The 19,577-nt window shown below is 29.1% G+C and overlaps 1 protein-coding gene across 3 annotated transcripts in view; it reads left to right on the forward strand.

Annotated features, from left to right (window-relative positions):
* Positions 1-335: 335 nt before the first annotated feature.
* The window catches only part of LOC111682723, a 159,172-nt gene continuing 139,930 nt past the window's right edge, over positions 336-19,577 (forward strand). For 2 of the 3 annotated variants that reach the window (XM_046956211.1, XM_046956213.1), the window contains exon 1: positions 336-644. The gene's annotated coding sequence lies outside the window, so the exon portion shown is untranslated. Of the gene's footprint in view, positions 645-8,736; positions 8,795-19,577 lie in introns of those variants that run through there. The other variant, XM_046956212.1, reaches the window with a different exon arrangement.

Below are 19,577 nucleotides of genomic sequence, written 5' to 3' on the forward strand. Positions count from 1 at the left end.
AAACCTATAAATAAAATAAAAATTATAAATTATCTTAAGAAAGTGTACAATTTTTTCTAACAGTGTAATATATAAAGAAAAATATGCAAATAAAAAATTTATGGCATTTTTAACGGTTTATAAATTTTGAAAAAATTGCTCCAATTAAAGTGTGAAAAATAAGCAAAATTATAGCCATAAATCTAAACAAATTATTGATGTTAATAATTTATAAGCTAATGAAATTATTTAAATATAAATTTTTGTGTTTTACTGTGCAAATTTTTAATTAATTAAAAAAATATTTAATTGAAATAAAAGTTAAAAACAACCAACAGCCATTAAATACAAAGTAAACAAAAAAAGTACTAGTTCAAAAACAATTTAAAACGAAAACAAAATATTTAGCAAGTTTATTGCAAAAAAAAACCTAAAAAAAAACAACAACAACAAGCACTTGTGAAAAACTTTATTTTTTAAGGCTTGTGTAAAGGATTATTTGTGTTGTTTGTATGAGTGTAAACTTCAATCCTTAGAGCTAAACGTAGACGTTGTTCTTGTTGTGTCAGCAGCAACAGCAAAAGACAAGTGTTGCTTATTGCTCATTACAAAGGGGATATTAAAATTATTTGAAAGTTTAAAAAGTTTCTTTTGCTGTATAAAAGGTAAAATTTATATATAAATTTATATAAAAACTTTTTGATTTAGTTCTGCCAAACTTTTATTGCTAGTAGTTGTTATAGTAGCAACTATTATTTTTGTATGTTATGTGGCAAATCATTCCTATTGGTTATATTAAAAAGTTTTTAACAAGTAAAGAGTTTTTTTTTTTTTTGAACTTATGTCATTTTTGTTTGGCCAATGTGCACCAGTTGCTATTTATTATGATTAAGTTGGGAAAATTTAAAATTTGATTACTAGACAATTAAGTTTAGTTATTAAATAGAATTTAGTAAATTAAATATAATCTCAAAAGGAGTTCAGTTACAATTGAGTTATTGCTATGAAAATGTTTATTTATGAAAAATTGTTCAATAGGACATAATAACAGATTTGAGAGTGCTCTTTTACAGCAAGTGAAACGATAATTGTCTTAACCCTTGGAAGATCAAACATTTTTGGTTAAATCATTTAAATGTTTTGTTTAAATGACGATATCTATGGCCTTATAATAGTTAGAATAAGGAAATTGTTCTCCTATAAAACTTTTTAGTCCTATGTATCGTTTGGCAAATTAAGTTAACAAGATCTGTTGACAGATTCGCCCTATTTGTCACTTAAAGAGATATACATATATGCTAACAATTTAATGGCAAGTATATTTGTCTATGGTCGTCAAAGGGTTACTGCTAATAGTACTAATACTAGAACAACAGACACAAGTACAAACGGGGTTCAAGCTAATCCCAGCTGGGATCCCAGCAGTTCGACGGGACACTCACGAACTGACCACTTAACCTACCACTTGTTGTGACCACTTGTCACCTGACTACCCAGGTGACAGACCATTTTAACATTAGGAAGTCAATCGTCACTCTACACCCTACCAAAAGACAGTAAAAAGACGATTGCCTCCGCTCTCGCTTACAAAGGGGACACTAAAGTGACGACTGTCTTTCGGAAGTACAAAAAAAAACTTTTAATAGTATAATCTCTTGGTTACTTGAGGACAGACTGTCTCCGCTTCCGCTTACAAAGAGGACACTAAAGTGACGACTGTCGTGACGAATACGATCATCCAGGTGGTTAACTATTAGTGGAAATTACTGTCTTTTTCGTACGCATTAACTCTTTGTCGAACTGCAGGGATATGGAAAAAGTAATAGTACTACAAGGGCACCTCTACCTATCTAGCAAATTCCTACATTACCATGTAAGAGATTAGGAAAGTACTTACCACAAATGCTTACAGTAATTAGAAAAAGTAGTCGTTTTTTATCGCATGAAAAAAAGTAGCATATACAGCTTTACTCTTCAGAGGACTAATGAATTAGAATATATTCTTACAACACATTGTTAGGAATAACTAATTTGATTATTTTTTTGTAATCTAGACGATCTAGTAGTAGCTATTGAAAAGTATTTTGTTAGATAAGTAATTTGCAGTTGAAAGTCATTACCTAGTTTTTGTTGGGTAGTAAAAATAAACAAAGTACTTCTAAAGGAATAACATTTATCACCACTTCAATAGTAGCACTTAGTGATAATTTAAAACAAATGAATTGTATTTAATAATACTACAATTTTACTTCCAATTAACTTCTAAAAAAATTAACATTAAATTTACTTCTTGACAATGACTTTAGAAGTTGAGAGTTTGGAATCAAATTAAAAGGATGTCCCTCCACAGGCCGATTACAAAGCAGCAAAACCAATAATTATAGCGAATTTTTGTAATAAACTAATTCCAAAAGACTCAATTGGGTCCAATTGTATAGAAAAGTTTACAATTGGGAAATAGTACCAGTGATTTTGATACTAGCAAAATGCAAATTTCATTTTCTGCAATCGAAACTTAAAAATTTTTAGCGAATTTTTGAAATAAACTGATTCCAAAGCACTGAATTGGGTCCAAGTGTATAGAAAGGTTTACAGTTGGGAAATAGAACTAATGATTATGATACTAGTAAAATACTAATTTAATTTTCTGCAATCAAAACTTAAAAATTTTAAATTTCTCCAAAAAAAATAGAATTTGAAATCGTCATTTTAATACGCTGATGACATTGAAGTAAAGTGGTTACAATGCTCGCTTAGAAATAGGCAATTAGTTAAGTACTTAGCACGATCACTTGCTAACAAGGAGTTATAGTTTCGCAAATATATGCTATTTTTTTCTTTTATATATAAAATAAAATTTTAAAACAATATTTTAAGGCTAAATGTAAGCACTTGCATATAAGATAATTTGTAAGTTATTACTAGACTTATACTAAGTAATGCAGACGGTATGTAATAGTTATTGAAAAGTATGTTGTTGGAATAGTACAAGTTATTACCATGCTTTCGTTGGGATGAAGTTCAGATTACTAAAACATTTACAAAAATTTAATGAATAAGAATGTAAAAAGGTAATCGAATAATTCACATTTGCATATGCAAGGGCCAGTATTTCTTAAAAATCTACCTTTAACACCTACTCCATTACATATAAGTAGCCTAATAATGACTTTTTAAAGATGATGTTTGATTAGTCATCTCTTTTACATATTTGAGGAAGTTTTCTTTTCCGACCTTATAACTCCTTACTTGTAAGTGTTTGTGTGTCTGTACTTGCCTTTAATGATGTCATTTATTTGAAATAAAAAGTGAAAATATAGATTTTGTAATAATTTACCATATCATTTTAAAAACTAGATTTGGGCAAACTTTTGGTCAAACTTCGGTTCGACCTTGTTTTTTGACAACAAGGTCAATAGAATTTAATTCCAAATTCTATAATATTTTTTGGATTTTTTATTATTTAATTTAAATTAAAAACAATATTCTCAGTTTATATTTAAAGGGATTTAAACAAATGCTTAAGCATTTAATTTAGGAAAAGAATTTTATTAATTTTTATTATTTAATTTTTTGGTACTTTTTATTGTAGAGAAACAAGAAAAGAGGAATTAATATCATTATCACACGCAGTGAAAATATACATTTTTACTACAACTATAATAAGCTGACTATAATAATAAATATGATTTACTAAAACATAATTATTTTTACAACATTTAATTAATTATAACAATGCAATCATATTATGTTACGAGCAACCATTGAAACTTACAAATTACCATTGAACATAAATATGTTTTATTGTTATCTATCTGCAACAATAAACAACAATAACTTTCGGCATAAAATGACTCTTATTTATTTATATACACTAATGTAATGAGTATTTCTGAACGATATTCTATTAACATTGAATATTAACATGATCATGTGTAATAATATAATAATAAAAAAAATATTTTAATAAAATATTGAACTTGTGTTTTTGTCATAATATGATATTTCAAAATAAACTGCAATCACAAAATTTTACCAAAATATGTTGCTATTAGAACATGGTTACCACAACAATGTTTCTTTTACTGGGTTTACATATCATGTCTGCTCAAAAATAAGTACTTAAATAATGCACTACAAATAAGTTGCTTGTTTACACACTAACAGCCTTATTCATAAACATTTATCAAGGGTTTGTAGATCAAATTTTGTATGAAAATTTATTTTATAAACCTTCGATAAAAGTTTATGAATAAGACCCTAAATGATAAGCCGATACATAAAAAAATATAGTGCTCATGAAAAATAGCATTTTTTCTGAGTGTATAAAATAGTTACTAGTGCTTAATCAAATAAAATATGCAATCTCTAGCTTACAGTTTTTGGATCATAAAACTCACATTACAGATCATACGTAAAATTTTTATAATATTTGTATTTTTTTGGACATCACAACGAAATAAAGTACCATCATAACGATCACTGTTGATCTTAATATATCAATTAATAATGATGACATTATAACGTACTGTAATCAATCAAAATTAAAAGTTATATTTCTTTAAAACCAAAGACGTCTAAAACCTAAATAATGACTTTTCTTTTAATATTTCAACTGCAAATGTCAAGTCAAGTATTTAAAATGCAGTTTTGTAAAGTCAAACAATTACTTACTAAGCTTAGAGATGTTTGACAGTTTAAATCGACTGAAATGTTTTTGTTTTAGTAATAATGAAGATAAATCCTCATTAAACTTAATTTGAAGATTACAAAGTTCAACTTTTTAATATGTTTCATATGTGTAAAAACTTATTAATTAACTTTCAATATTTTTTTTTTTTAAATTATCAAACATTGTTTTTACCTTTATTTTTACAAAATTTACATTTTCCAATATTTTCCTTTATCCCCTAAAAACACACGCAACAAAATTTTATATTTTATTTTATTATTCATTATCAATTATAATTCCTATCAACAACTGCAGTATTTAAACATACACATACATACTATCTACCTCTACCCAGCAGTTCGACGGGACAGTCCCGAACTGACCATTTAACCTACCACTTGTGGTGGGCCCTAGCCACTTGAATACCCAGGTGATCAACCATTTTAACATGGGCTTGTCCTATAAAGGAAGTCAATCGTCACTCTACACCCTACAAAGAGACGGTAAAGAGACGAATGCCTCCGCTCTCTCTTACAAAGGGGGCACTAAAGTGACGACTGTCTTCATTCTCGATTACAATAAGTTTATTTGTGACGAAAGACCAAAAACATACGAATTAGAGTCAAGATATTAATGGAACTAAAATTTATAAAATTTCAAGTGTCTACTCTCTAGAATACTATGGGACAATAATGTGAGGATTGGCCCAAAAGATATAAATTTGAGTCAACAAGGTGGTGGCATATTAGTAGAAAGTAAAAATTATTTCTCCAAAAGATGGGTAAAATAACTACTTTCGGAAATACAACAAAAAAAAAAACTACTTTTAAGAGTATAATCTCTATGTTCCTTGAGGACAGTAAAGAGACGACTGTCTCCGCTCCCGCTTACAAAGGGGACACTACAGTGACGACTGTCTTCATTCTCGATAACAAAGGGTACATTCGTGACGAATGACCCAAAACATACGAATTACGATCATCCAGGTGGTTAACTATTAGTGGAAATTACTGTCTTTTTCGTATGCATCAACTCTTTGTCGAACTGCTGGGTACTGCTGTCCTCAAATATTGACTATAAAAATTAAAAAATTTTTTTCTTCATTTCTTCTTTTACCAACAATTTGTTTATTTATTTACACACAATAAGCACAAAACAAAATCGTATTAACCCTCTTCTTTTGATGCCACAGAAAGCTGCAATAAAAGTCCAAAAAAAAAAACTCCTCCACATTGGATTAACAACCCGAGTCAAACAATCGTCCACACGCAAATAATGTAAATAAATGGTAAAAAAAAAATTAAGTTAAATCGGGGTAAAAAAAATAACATTATTGCAGTCAAATATACTCATCAAATGTTTATTTAAACAACTGACTGTAAAAATAGTGGGTGGAAATTGAATTATATTCAAAATGCACAAAGTAAATAGTTAATTAATCATCAAGCAGCTGATTTTACACAAAAATATTTATTCACTTACATACATACATATGTAAATACATGCATACATGTAGTAAGTATGTAATTGTGTAGTGTAACGCTGTTACTTTACCTTCCTTTTTGCTTGTTTATCTTTTTTTATAAATGACCAGTTTTATGCCATTAACAGCTAAATAAATACATAATAAAAAGTTGTTAATGAAATATGTAAGTATTTTGAAAGTGGGGGGAAAGAAGGAGGCCAATGTTTTATCAGACATAGAGAGGAGAAAGTAATGTTAGCAATGACTGATTGATTTGATTTAAATGTTTGAAGGATATTTTTTTTTTAATTTGTAACGTTTTTTAGTGATAATAAAATAAATTCTTCTTACGATTTTAATGCTATGTTTTAACTAATAGAGATTTCTCGATGTATTTTTAATAACGGATCTTTAAAGGGAGTCTAGCGTTATATATGTTTAGTCTTTTTCCACGCTTTTTATGCGCTCTTTTTTCGAACAGTCTAGACTTTTTAGATCAGTCTTTAGATCAGTTTATGATCATGACTATAAATCAGTCTATAGTCTTGAGTATAGATTAGTCTTAAGTTTTGAATATATATCAGTTTATATTCATGATATATAAATCAGACTATAGACTTGACAATAGATCTGTATGTAGTTTTGACTATACATCGGTTTGTAATCTTGAATATAGTTTAGTTTACGGTTTTCAAAATAGATCAGTCTTTAATATTGACTGTCAGTCTATAGTATTGGCAATAGATCAATCTTAAGTTCTGACTACAAATCGGTTTATAGTCTTGACAACAGATCAGTCTACTGTTTCTACTACAGATCAGTCTGTTGTCATGACTATTAATTAGACTATACTCTTGATTATAGATCAGTCTTTAGTCTTGGCTATTGATCGATCTATAGTTTTGACTATAGATCAGACTACTACTGATCAGATCAGTTGAACTTACACACTTTTTTTCATAATTTTTTCTTATTCAATTTCACAACCATTTTTCATTTCCTTGCCAAAAACCATTTGATTTTTTATTTATTTACCTTAACCACTATTTTTTCTATAGCTTTTTTTTTGCATTTCAAAGATTTTACCTTTATTTCCTCTTTACTACGCATGAAAGCTTTATTTAAGCATATTTATGTATTTCCTTCATTTAATTCCCAGCAGTTCGACGGGTCAGTCCCGAACTGACCACTGACCACCACCTACCACATGTGGTGGCCCCTAGCCACCTGAATACCCAGGTGATCAACCATTTTAACATGGGCTTGTCCTACAGTAAAGAGACGACTGTCTCCGCTCCCGCTTACAAAGAGGACACTAAAGTGACGACTGTCTTCATTCTCGATTACAAAGAGTACATTCGTGACGAATAACCCAAAACATACGAATTACGATCATCCAGGTGGTTAACTATTAGTGGAAATTATTGCTTTTTTCGTATGCATTGACTCTTTGTCGAACTTCTGCTTTACTTTTCACACCATTCCGCTTTACACACAACCAAACAGATTCACATCTACTACACTTCTTTTTGCAACGAATGGCCAAACTAAAGCAACTGACCGACCAAGCCGGTCGGTCAGTTGCTTTATTTGCATTTTTTCTAACACTTTTTTTAATTATTTCCCTGTTAGTTATTAACAAAATTTTTACACACGAATATTAAATAACATTTAAATTACATATTTAGGCAAAAATATTATTAATTTATTAACTTTTAAACAGCAAATTTAATAAGCACTAAACACCAAAAAACCGAACACTACTGAATTTCTATAAAAATAAAAGAAAAATGCAAGTAATTGTTTGTTGTTGTTATTGTTTTTGTTAAAAAGAAGTTGTTGTTGTTAGATGTGATGATTTGAGAGTGACACAATACAAATGAGTAAAGAGATTAAATGCTCAGTTAGTTTTTACGTAGAAAAAGTTAACGTCAACTTATACAATTATACATAAGCCAGAAAAGAAGCTTTACGAAACGTTACGAAGGTACTAACTAACTAACTAAACCTTAACTGCAATTGAGTAGTAAAAACAACAACAATAACAATAGCAATCATTCAAAATTGTTTTAGTTTTCTTAAAATTTCTCAAGTGTTCGGTTGTTCGGTTTTTCGGTGATTAGTTTCGCTTTAATTAATTCAAATAATTGCGATAAAAGTTAATAAATTGTTAATATTTTTACATAAATATGTAATTTAAATTTGGGTTAATGTTTTTATGTAAAAACAATTTTAAAAAATATTAAGGAAATTATTGAAAAAAAAGTGTAAAAAATTTTGTTGAAACTATTTTAATAGAGCCGGTCGGTGTGTTGCTTTAGTTTGGCCATTCGTTGCAAAAAAAGTGTTTGGTGGAAGGGGTGTGTGAAGAGTAGTGAAATGAAAAGCAGATGAAGAAGTGAAGGAAATATAGGGAAATAATGCAAATAAAGTGAAAAGAAAGTGTAAATGTAAAAAGCTAAAAAAAGTTGTAAAAGTAAATGAAAAGTTTTAAAGAAAAGAAGAGAAAAATATAAATAAGGAGGAAATTAAAGCGTTAAAGGAAAAAAGCTAAAATAAAAGAAAATAATAAAAAGAAAAAGTTTAAATAAATGAAGAGAAAATGTAAAAAGAAAAATATGTGAAAAATTTAATTTAATAAGGGAAAAGAGCAAGAAATAATTAAATATAATAAAAAGGTAAAGAAAAGAGATCTATAATACTGATATAATCTTAACTATAGATCGGTCAATATCATTATTACATTAAAATAGTCTGTTGTCTTGAAAATTATCTTTAACATATCAGTTTAAAGGACTTTAACATTTGACATAATACAAATGAATTTTCTCTCTATGTGATTTTAAAAAGTTCTTAAATAAATACCTTTATTTAATGTTTACTTAACATAAGAATTCTCTAGAAGAGACAATTTTTCCTGCAGGGTTGTAAGTTTCTCTGAAAATGCTGTATTGTTCTTTTGCTTTCATAGGAACGTTAAATTACTCTTGTTAAAAAAAACAAAACCAGTCGGAGAGCTCATTTCTTATTCTATTCCGATGCCTGCTTTAGACACCAAGCATAAGCTGAGTACCAAGGCTTCTAGCCACTTATTAGTACATTGAAAATAATCCATGCTCAACTTTACGAAAAAAATTTCGTAACTTCTATTTTCGTAATATTTACAAAAATTTCGTGTATAATACGAAATATTATTTAATAAAACCATTTTCTATTTTTACGAAAGTACGAAAACCTTTAATATATTTTTTCTTAAAATTTAGCGAAATTAAACATAATGATATTAATTATATTATGATTAAATAAAACTACAACATTTTTATAAAATTTAAGAAAAAGTATAATATTATTTTTGAATTATTTTCATAAAAAAAGTTAAAATTCGTGTGGAGAATAATTTTGAACTAAAATTAGAAAATTTATTTTAAAATGAACAAAAATGTTTGAATAAATTAATATTTCGTAAATTTTACCATATTTATTAAAAATTCCCTTTTTTAAATTTATGTAAATAAATTTTTTCAAGAATATTTTGCATTATACTAAAATATTTCGTACAATTTCGTATATATTACGAAAGAATTTCGTGGTGCGAAACAACGAACGATTCGTACAATATACGACATTTTTTGTATATATAAGGCATGGATTTTTTTCAGTGTGCAAATAGATCTTAATATATTTATATTGGATTTATGCTGATGTTTGTAACGCACAATAATGTAGGTCCTATTCCCACCTTAAAGTATACCAATCGGCTCAGAATCATTTTCTGAGTCGATTTAGATATGTCTGTCCGTCCGTCCGTCCATCCGTCTGTCCTACAGGTCGCAATTTTGAAGATAGTTTAATGAAATTTGGCACATTTGATCCCCTATTGTCCCTATTGTCCCCTATTGTTCCTGGGACAATAGGGAAAATGGTTGAGATCGGTTCGTTATTTCAAGGAAATTTGGCACATGATCTATGAAACCGTAGACGAAGTCTATTGAAAATAGTTAATATCGGTACATTATTTCACCTAGACCCCATACAACTGAACCTACGGAATAATTATGTTCAAAATTATGTTTAATACACTCGTATCTCGACAAAAAGCTACAAAACCAAGTTCCATACAAGCCTTGATGACCCTCATGAACTCTATAATTCTAGGGCCTTATTTGAACCAAGTCCTTATAAAAAGCCGTCTTCCAAAATTAACTTAAATGTGCACAGTTTTATTCAACAATAAATGGCTTAAGTATATCTGAGGCAAGGTACAGTTCAACTTAAATGTTTTATTATGAAAACTAAATCACATTTTATTTTTGTAGCGGGTCGGCCTTGCCCGTCTATAATTTCTTACTTGTTTTTTTTTTAATTTACCTTCTAAAATTAATAATTATTACACATAAACTATTTTTAATTTCACTAATTGCAAATAAATCACGACTCTAGTTAAAAGTGCATTATAGTTAATCTATTAAAACCAAAAAAATAATAAAAAAAAATATATATTTAAATATAAATTTATTATTGAACTGAGAAAAAAATATCAATAAATCCCTTAAAACCACTATATATCAAGCATATTTCCTCTTTAAAATGTTAACAATAAAAATCTCTCTCTATAAATATGTATATATATTTTTTTGCCATAAAACTCAATCAACACTTTTTCTTAATATCACAGCAATAGCACTCAGTTTATTCAATTATAGAATGATTTCTGGGTATAACAATTTTTTTTCCTTCTTCATCTGCTGCGACTGTTTTTCTATGCATCAATGAATAAAAAAATGTAACTGACAGATTTCTGTTTGAAAAGTGTTTGTTTTTTTGTTCTTTGTCGGAATCGTTGGGTGTTGGTGGTTGTTGCTGCTGCTGTGTTATTATTGCTCTATATACATTTATTTACATTATTTACCGTTGCATTCATTAATCGAACTAAAAAAATTGGAAAATTGTTTTAATACATGTACTTTATATGTATAAGCCTTTGAGACTTTAGAACCACTAGTAAACGTTAGAAAAAACCTCAATTTTGTATTAAATATACAACAAACATAAGGACAGACAGACAGATAGATAGATAGTCACATATATGTACATCGAAATGTATGTAGATATAGCGACAGCAGACATATAGACAAAAACGATTTTACACTTAAACAATCATCTCGTCACACCCGCTTTCATTTAAATTTACACCCAAAATAAAATAAAAACTGCTACATCCAAATCACATCCATCCATCCATCCATCGATCCATTCATTTCTCGATACTCAAAGACCAATTTATTCTGCTTTGGCTGCCATTAATTCATTTCAATCTTATTTGATTTCTATAAAAATGCATTTACCATGAATATTGCTACAAGGTGTTGAGGGCAACACTTTGCTGTTGCCGCTGCTGCTGCGGTGGCTGCCTTACTTATTAATGGTGAATGAATATTGTTTTTTTTTTCTTTTTATTCACTGCACTCTTTTTCCCTATCTATAGTTTGATAATGACGAAGGTGACAATGATGATGATGTTGTTGTCGTTGTCGTTGCCAAAGCTGTTGGTATATAGAGCACTGATGATGTGGTAGCTGATGACGTTGTTGCTGATGTAAGACATCATCATTGAAAGTTTATTGAATGCCTCATATGTATGAGCATACATACAAACGTTCATATGTGTTTGCTATTCTGGGAATATGTTCACTTGTATTCCTAGACTAAAAAGTTGAAGTCGTTTCACAACTACAGAGTATTATAGTAAAAGTGACAAATTGTTTTTTAAATTGTCAGCAAAATCAAAGCCAAATGTTAGATGTGTTGTCATGTATCGATAATGAATATATAGTGTTTAAGAAAAATAATCATACACTGCTGTTTTTCATAAATATTCATAAATGGGAAGTTTTAAAAGTTCAGGAATGAAAGGATTTAAAGTTTTCTGATTTCCATGCAATTTTCATGCTTTCTATAAATGAAGTTACAGTATTTATACCCCACACTACTAACGTAGGGAGAGTATTATACTGTTGTGCTGATGTTTGTAACACCCAGCAATATTGGTCCTATAGTCGATTTAGCTATGTCAGTCTGTCCGTCCGTTTGTGTTTCCATGTAAAGCTTGTGCGCAGGTCGCAATTTTTAAGACTATTTGATCAAATTTGGCACATACGCTACCGAAGACGAACGCTACCGAATGGTTGAAATCGATTTATTATTTTGCTTAGTCCGCATACAACCGTACCCCTGAATATGGCTTTTGGGCTCATAATTATGATGAATATTCTATTATGTTAACAAAAATCGTTAAAACTTAGTCTTACAAAAATTTAAAACCCTCTTACATCTATGAACCCTTAGTTGGGACCCTTATAACCTCCGGGGTCATAGAATACAAATCTACCAACTTAATATAGATCATTGGTGTCTCACACATGATGAAATCCAGCGTTGGATGTTTTCTTCATACCCGATTTGTATTTAAGTACGTTTTTAGATTACTTGTAGAAATATTCTTGAGAAAAAGGATTCTTATAGAGAATAGTACTAGACTTGTTTTTTATATAACGACATAAATTTTTATAGAAAATTTTATTCAAGTTTTCTTTCTAAAAAAATTGATTAGATAAATTTGTCAAATTTTGTTTTTATTAAAAATTTTCCTCAAAAATTTTCTTTAAAAAACTTTCGATCAAAATATTATTTCTTAAAACATTTTTTGATTAAAATATTATTTCTGTAGAAAATTTTCTTTCTATAGAAAGTAATTAAATTAATATTTTCTTTTTGTAAAACATGTTCGAATAAAATATTATTTCTATAGAAAATTTTGTATCAAAATTTTCTTTTTGTAGAAAATTTATGATCAAACTATCATTTCTGTAAAACATTTTTTGATCAAAGTTTTCTTTCTGTAGAAAAATTTTCATTAAAATTTTCGTTCTATAGAAAATTATCCATTAAAATTTTATTTTTATAGAAAACCATCGTAATTCATTTCTACAGAAACTTTTTCATCATATATCATTTCTAAAGAAAATTTTAAAAAATTTTGATTAAGTTTTAGTTTCCTTTAGAAACATTTTGATCAAAATATTCTTCTTTTAAACAATTATTGATCAAAATATTAAAAATACAATTTTAAACTAAATTTTCTTTCTATAGAAATTAAGTGGATGAATAGTTTCTTTCTATAGAAAATTTTCCGTCAAAAAGTATTTATAGAAAATTTTCGGTAATTTTTTTTTTTTTTTTTTGAAAATTTTCAGTCAAAATTTTTTTAGAGGAAATTTTCTATAGAAAGAAAATTTTTAAATAACAAATTTTTATATAAAATTTTCGAAATTTTATTTATACTTTTCATCAAACATTTTTTTTTTCATTTAAAAAATATTTTTGATTTCATTTTCTATATTTTAAACATTTTCGAGTAATATTTTTATTATTTGAAAAATTTTTATAAAATTTCCTTTCTATGGAAAATTTAAGGTCGAACTTTCTCTTTGTAGAACCATCCAAAGTTGGTCTCCTTACAGAAGTGTGGAATCAGTTTCATTCAAATATTTACAAATATTCAAATAATATTTCAGAAAATCAAATAAAATGTTAAGCCAATATCACATGGACAGACGGACAATTGGATTAAAAAATGATTCCCAGAAAATTGATGAATTGTGTTTGAATGATTTCTTTAGTGATTTTTTATTTATAACATATTTTACAAATTAGTGATTTTTTTATTTATAACATATTTTACAAAAAAAAAACATTTGGGAAATCGTGTATAGATAACGTTACCAACTAAAGCATCCAATTAAGGTTTTTATTTCAAAAATGATAATTTCCTGGAATTTAAAATTCATATCTACAACTGTAACTGACATGCAAAACAAATTCCCCACATACTGAAATAATTGCTTTGGCATTTTAAATCAAGCTTTACATACATATATTTTTTTGTGAAATTCAAATAAGATTTGCTAAATATAAAAACTTAACTAAAGTATAATACCTAAAGTATTAAGCAGTTTAAATAGAAAATCTTTTAGAAAATATAAAAAAAAATAATTCTAAGAAATATATTCGTTTTTAAGAAACTGTATAATTTAGCAAAAGTTTTTGCAATAAAATTTTCAAACAAAAATAAAATTTTGCTAATAAAATTCAACTTGAAGAAAAAATAAAAGTGAAATATACAAAAATAAAATAAAAATAGATTTCAAGACAAAGTCCTTAAACAAGGTTTTTTTCATTGAATAATAAAATATAAAAAACATTGCTACAACAGGATAAATAAATATTTTTAGTTGATTGTATAGACAGTCTTGATTTTTAAATTGAATTTCTTTTGCTTTCACTGCCTTTTATAGTCCTCCAGCTAAATTTTCAATAAAATTTGTGGTTATTTGTTTTTTTTTCCTGGCAAATAAGACAACAAAACATAATATACAGAAAAGCTAAAGAAAATAGAAAAAAAAAATATCTCATGTATTTCCCTCAAAACATTTAACATTGATTTTTATATTTACAGGATTTTTTTGTTTAATGTTGATTTGTTTTTTGAAACAGACAGACAGAGTCGAAAAACAAAATAAATAACTCCAAGATATACTACTTCCCAGCAGAGTACAAATCACACAATATATACCTTTAAGTCAACGAATAATTTATGCGCTATATACCTAAGTGTTGCCAGGTAATGCCAAAGGTAATTAGTGGCCAGTTTTCGTTGTTAAATGATCTAAAGAGAAGCATTTTGTAAAATTTAGATAATAGTTATTAAATGCACCAGACCGCAGATGTCCTTTAATCTTAATAATTTTTACTTTAACTTTCCAACTGCAGGGTTTCTTTTTTTCCAATTTTTAAATATTCTAAACTAAGGGTGATGATTTTTAAACATTCATAAAGCAACTTCATGATGATGATGATTTATATAAGCATTTCCCATAAATTGAGGAAAAACCCAAGAAAAAAAAACAACTAAGAATTAGTATAGTCGGGTGAAACCGACCACATAATACCCTATACCTTTTAGAAAGCTAAAGTGAGATTTAGTTTTCATTATATAGCATTTAAGTTGAAGTGTACCTTGCATCAGATATACTTAAGCCAAATTATGGACAAATTATGAAGGGGTTTTTATAGGGACCAGGGGTTAAATGAAGACTAGAGATACAAGCCGAAAAGGCTCAAATCGACGTCGGCTGGCCGCCGGTAATATTTTTCAAGCCGCGCCGCCGCCGTCTTCTTTCGGCTCAAAAGTTAAGCCGGCTTAAACGTAGCCGCTGATAAAGTTTGGAATCACACATGTATTTCGGAAAATAAATTCACCAATTTGAACCACTAATCAGGCTTCCGTTAGGTTAGTGGTTAGTGTTCTAGTCTGGTAGACCGGAGGTGGTGGGTTCGATTCCCACCCGTGGCACTGGTTAAGGAGCGCACAACAGGCCCGATAGAGGCCTAGGTGTATTTCTTCGGATTTGATGTGTATACATCCTCCTTTCAAACTAACTAACTGACTAACTAACTATAATAAGCCGTCACCGCCGACCTAAAATGGTTGGGCCGCCGCCGCCATCATTTTCCATTAGCTTGTATCTCTGATAAGGACCTATTGGCTTTGCAGATTTTTATTGAGATATGAGAATATTTAACATAAATATAAACTTAAAAGCCCGATTCGGCTGTACCGATGTAAAGTATTTTCACCAGGCTTCGGACAAACAAACAAACGGGGGACAGACAGACAGACAGACAGACAGACAGACAGACAGACAGACAGGCAGGCAGGCAGGCAGGCAGGCAGGCAGGCAGACAGATAGACGGATGGACATAGCTAAATCGAGAAAATGATTCTAAGACGATTGTTATACTAAAAGGTGGGTATAAGTCCCATATTATTGTGCGGTAAAAACATCAGCACAAATCCAACATACCCTCCCCACTACAATGGTGTAGGGTATAAAAAAAGAAAACTCATATTGAAAAGTGAGAAAAACATGAAAATTGTAAATAAGTAAAATGTTTTAAAGTATAATTACAAAAACCTCAAAAAAAGAAATCTTATTTAAATATTTTTTGTTGCCCTAAAAGGAATCACCAACAACCAAAAAAAAAAAAAACAGAAATCGCCCAAAAAACAACAATAAAGCAGAAAACCAGAAATTGTTCACCAAAATTGTAATGTTTGTGTATTTTTGTTGTTCCTGCTGTTTGAAAAGTTTAAAACGCTTTTTTTAACCACTTATGGGTGGTATGTTAGCAATTGTTTTACATTTTTTTCCGTCTTTTTTCGTAGTTTGTTTAATTGACAGATTGATAGATGTTGTGTGTTCTTATTTTACTGTATTTAAGTGCCTGAATGAGTTTTGGCCTTTAAAGATTTTTTTTGTAGATTTTCATGTTAAAAATTTGTTTTTTTTTTAAGATTTTCATGTTATTATTTTTCTCACTGTTCTTAAGTATGATGTAAGAAGAACATTTTTAATGAAGTGTTAATGTTAGGCGAATCGTAAGATGCCCTTTTAATGAAAATATTTATTATTGATATCAGATGGTCAGATTTTCTTCCTCCTTTTAAGTATTGGCCTTTGTTACTGTGACTTTTACTAATCTTTTGTTCAACATATAGATTCAGTGCTTAAAGAATTGCTCATCTTTTGAAAATTGCAACGAATCAAAGTTATCGATAGTAGTTGTACGGTGAAAGATCTGGACTATAAGTTGGGTAAACTTTTAAACCATTTCTTTATAAATAGCTTTTAGCAACAATGATGATAAGAGTGTTTTTAAAGAACGTTTTGTTGCTTCTGCATTAGATGTCCCCCGGGGACATGTCTATCTGATAATATTGGTGTTATTGCAATCCCGGAGAAAAATGGTTCTATTAGTAGCTTTAGTTTGCCAGGACTATAAAGTAGTAATGATCAAATGTATCCTCGACATAAAATTAAACTAGGGTACCACAGGAACCGGTGGTGCAAGATTATGTCCCCCGGGGGCATGTATATCTGATAAAAGGCATTTGACCTGGTGTTATTGCAATTCCGGAGAAAATAGGTGCTAACAGTACCCCTAGTCTGCCGGGACTATGAACTGGTAATAAATAAATGTATTATTGGCTTTTCCTTGGAATGGTTTGACATGGTATCAAACCAGGGTACCACATAATCTGATACCACGCAAACCGATAGCTGAGTTATGGATTTTATCTTATCTCGGTTATTCGTTGTACACGAAGGGACCAAATTCTAATTCGTCGGTTAAAAGACTGATGAACAGTAAAGTCTGCAATTCGGGTGAAGTTCAGTTCAGACAGAAGGTTGACTATGGAACTAAGCATGGTGTTAAGTGTACATGAGTTGCAGTTATATGCAGATGATGCAGAACTGATGAAGTGAAGACCTTACACATCCTTACACCTCGAGAAAGTGTTCGTTATGATGTTCTCTAGATATAAGTGTGTCGAATAAATGAGAAGTCTCTTGTATTGAATTGTGATGGATGAAGCTATCTTATAAAAATGATATTGTTCTAAATGAGTGTGTCGAATTAGTAAGATATCTGTTGGGTTTAAAGGTGATGAATGAGAGCTATCTTATACAAGCGAAACCATTTCCCCTTCATGACCATATACGTTTAGGTTTTACTCTATTTATACTAGTTTTACCGCAGTGTGTTCTCTGTGGGTAGAATGAATTAATACTTCGGTCTATAGGTGCTTTTACGACTTATTATATGCCATCGCATATGCGTTGCTCTAAACGGAATTGATGTTTTTTACGTTTGGGAAGTTATGTAACGGGATAATGATGATGTTGTAATCTCTTCATGCAGTGGTATCTCAAATTTTTATTGTTGGCATTTTTGACTAATCTTTGATCTCTAAATCCCCACTTTTAAACATCAGAAACCATCTCTTGATTGTTTCTGTGGGCTCCTTATTCCGAAAATTATATCTGCAGATCTACTTATGTAATCTGTCAAATCAAACTAGATACAGTTTTTGAAATAAAGAATCTTTTAATGGGCACAGGATCTGAGCCGATACAGATGAACGTTAGGGTCAAATAAATATCGATCATTATAGTTTTGCAAATTTTGGAATAGATTTCTTTGGTCCGAATGAACGAGAGCTAGTTGAAATAACATACCGATTTCAAACTAAATTCATTCTAAAACTTAACTTAATCTGATGTAGGGTCTTAAATATATGACTAATATTGCTCATCTCATACACCATCCAAACCTAAACTTAAGATATAAAGCAGGCATATAAAATTTAAATTTGAAATCATTAAGCATAAAATTTAATTGGGCTCCTTATTAAATTAAAATCTCAAAAATTTTAATGAGATCTCCACAATATTATTACTATTTGATATTTTCGTTGTCCATGACCACCATTGGTGGTGTTGTTGTTATTATATTGTTTGCCAAAAACATATACATAAATATATAAAAACTTAAAAGCAATTCACATTTTATTATTTATATTTTTTTGTTAATATCTATCTTTTGTTCATACATTTTGTATACATTTTCTCGCTTTCAATGCGCAGAAAACAAACTGTTTTGGTAAATTTCAATTTTTTTCGTTTATCTTAAGTATCTAACAAATATTTGTTTAAGCATTTAAGTGTAACAGAGTGTTGGCAGTACAAACAGTTGTTATTTCTATTAGAAATTTATCCCCCTCAAACATGTCAGTGGTGCTGGTGCTTATATATCCTTATAATGCTTCATTTTCAACAATTGCTTGTTGTTACGTTTACCGCAGTAGCTTTTGTTTTTACCACTACTACTGCTCCTGCTGCTGTGTTTTGTTGTGCTGTGCTGTGTTCTCTTCTCAACGGTTGCTTACCATAAATCATAAGATTATCTTAGTTGAGTGATTTAGTGTGAATTGATTTTTATATGTATTTATGTTAGTATGTTTATATGTATGTATGCGTTATGTATATTTTTGGTAGTATTTTCTTCTTTTGTTTTTGTTTATTTCCTTTTCATCAGCTCACTCCTTCATGATTGGATTATTTAAATAAATCCTACATAATCAGTGGTCAAATGCAAAAAAAATATGAATAAAGACATGTCTGTGCAGGAGTTAAATCACAATAAAGTCTAAAATATTATATTACAAGGAGTAGCTGGCTGTTTAGTTGTTTGAATGTGTTAATGATGGTAATATTATTTTTTATAGTCAAGCATTTGTATAAAAATACATTAAACAGAGAAGGAAATGTTGCAGTATTTTAGTATGTTATAGAGATTTTCACTTTTTCAACTAAAAACTTAATATATTTTAGAAATTATCTTTTGGATACCTTCTCCATGGTATGTACTTAACTCAATACAGAAAGTACCTACTTTTTATACCCTACACCACTATAGTGGGGAGGGTATTATAAATTTGTGCTGATGTTTGTAACATACAAAAATATTGGTCCAATACCCACCTTAAAGTATACCGAT

Source organism: Lucilia cuprina, chromosome 2 (assembly GCF_022045245.1).
Source record: "Lucilia cuprina isolate Lc7/37 chromosome 2, ASM2204524v1, whole genome shotgun sequence".
NCBI classification, from domain to species: Eukaryota; Metazoa; Arthropoda; class Insecta; order Diptera; family Calliphoridae; genus Lucilia; species Lucilia cuprina.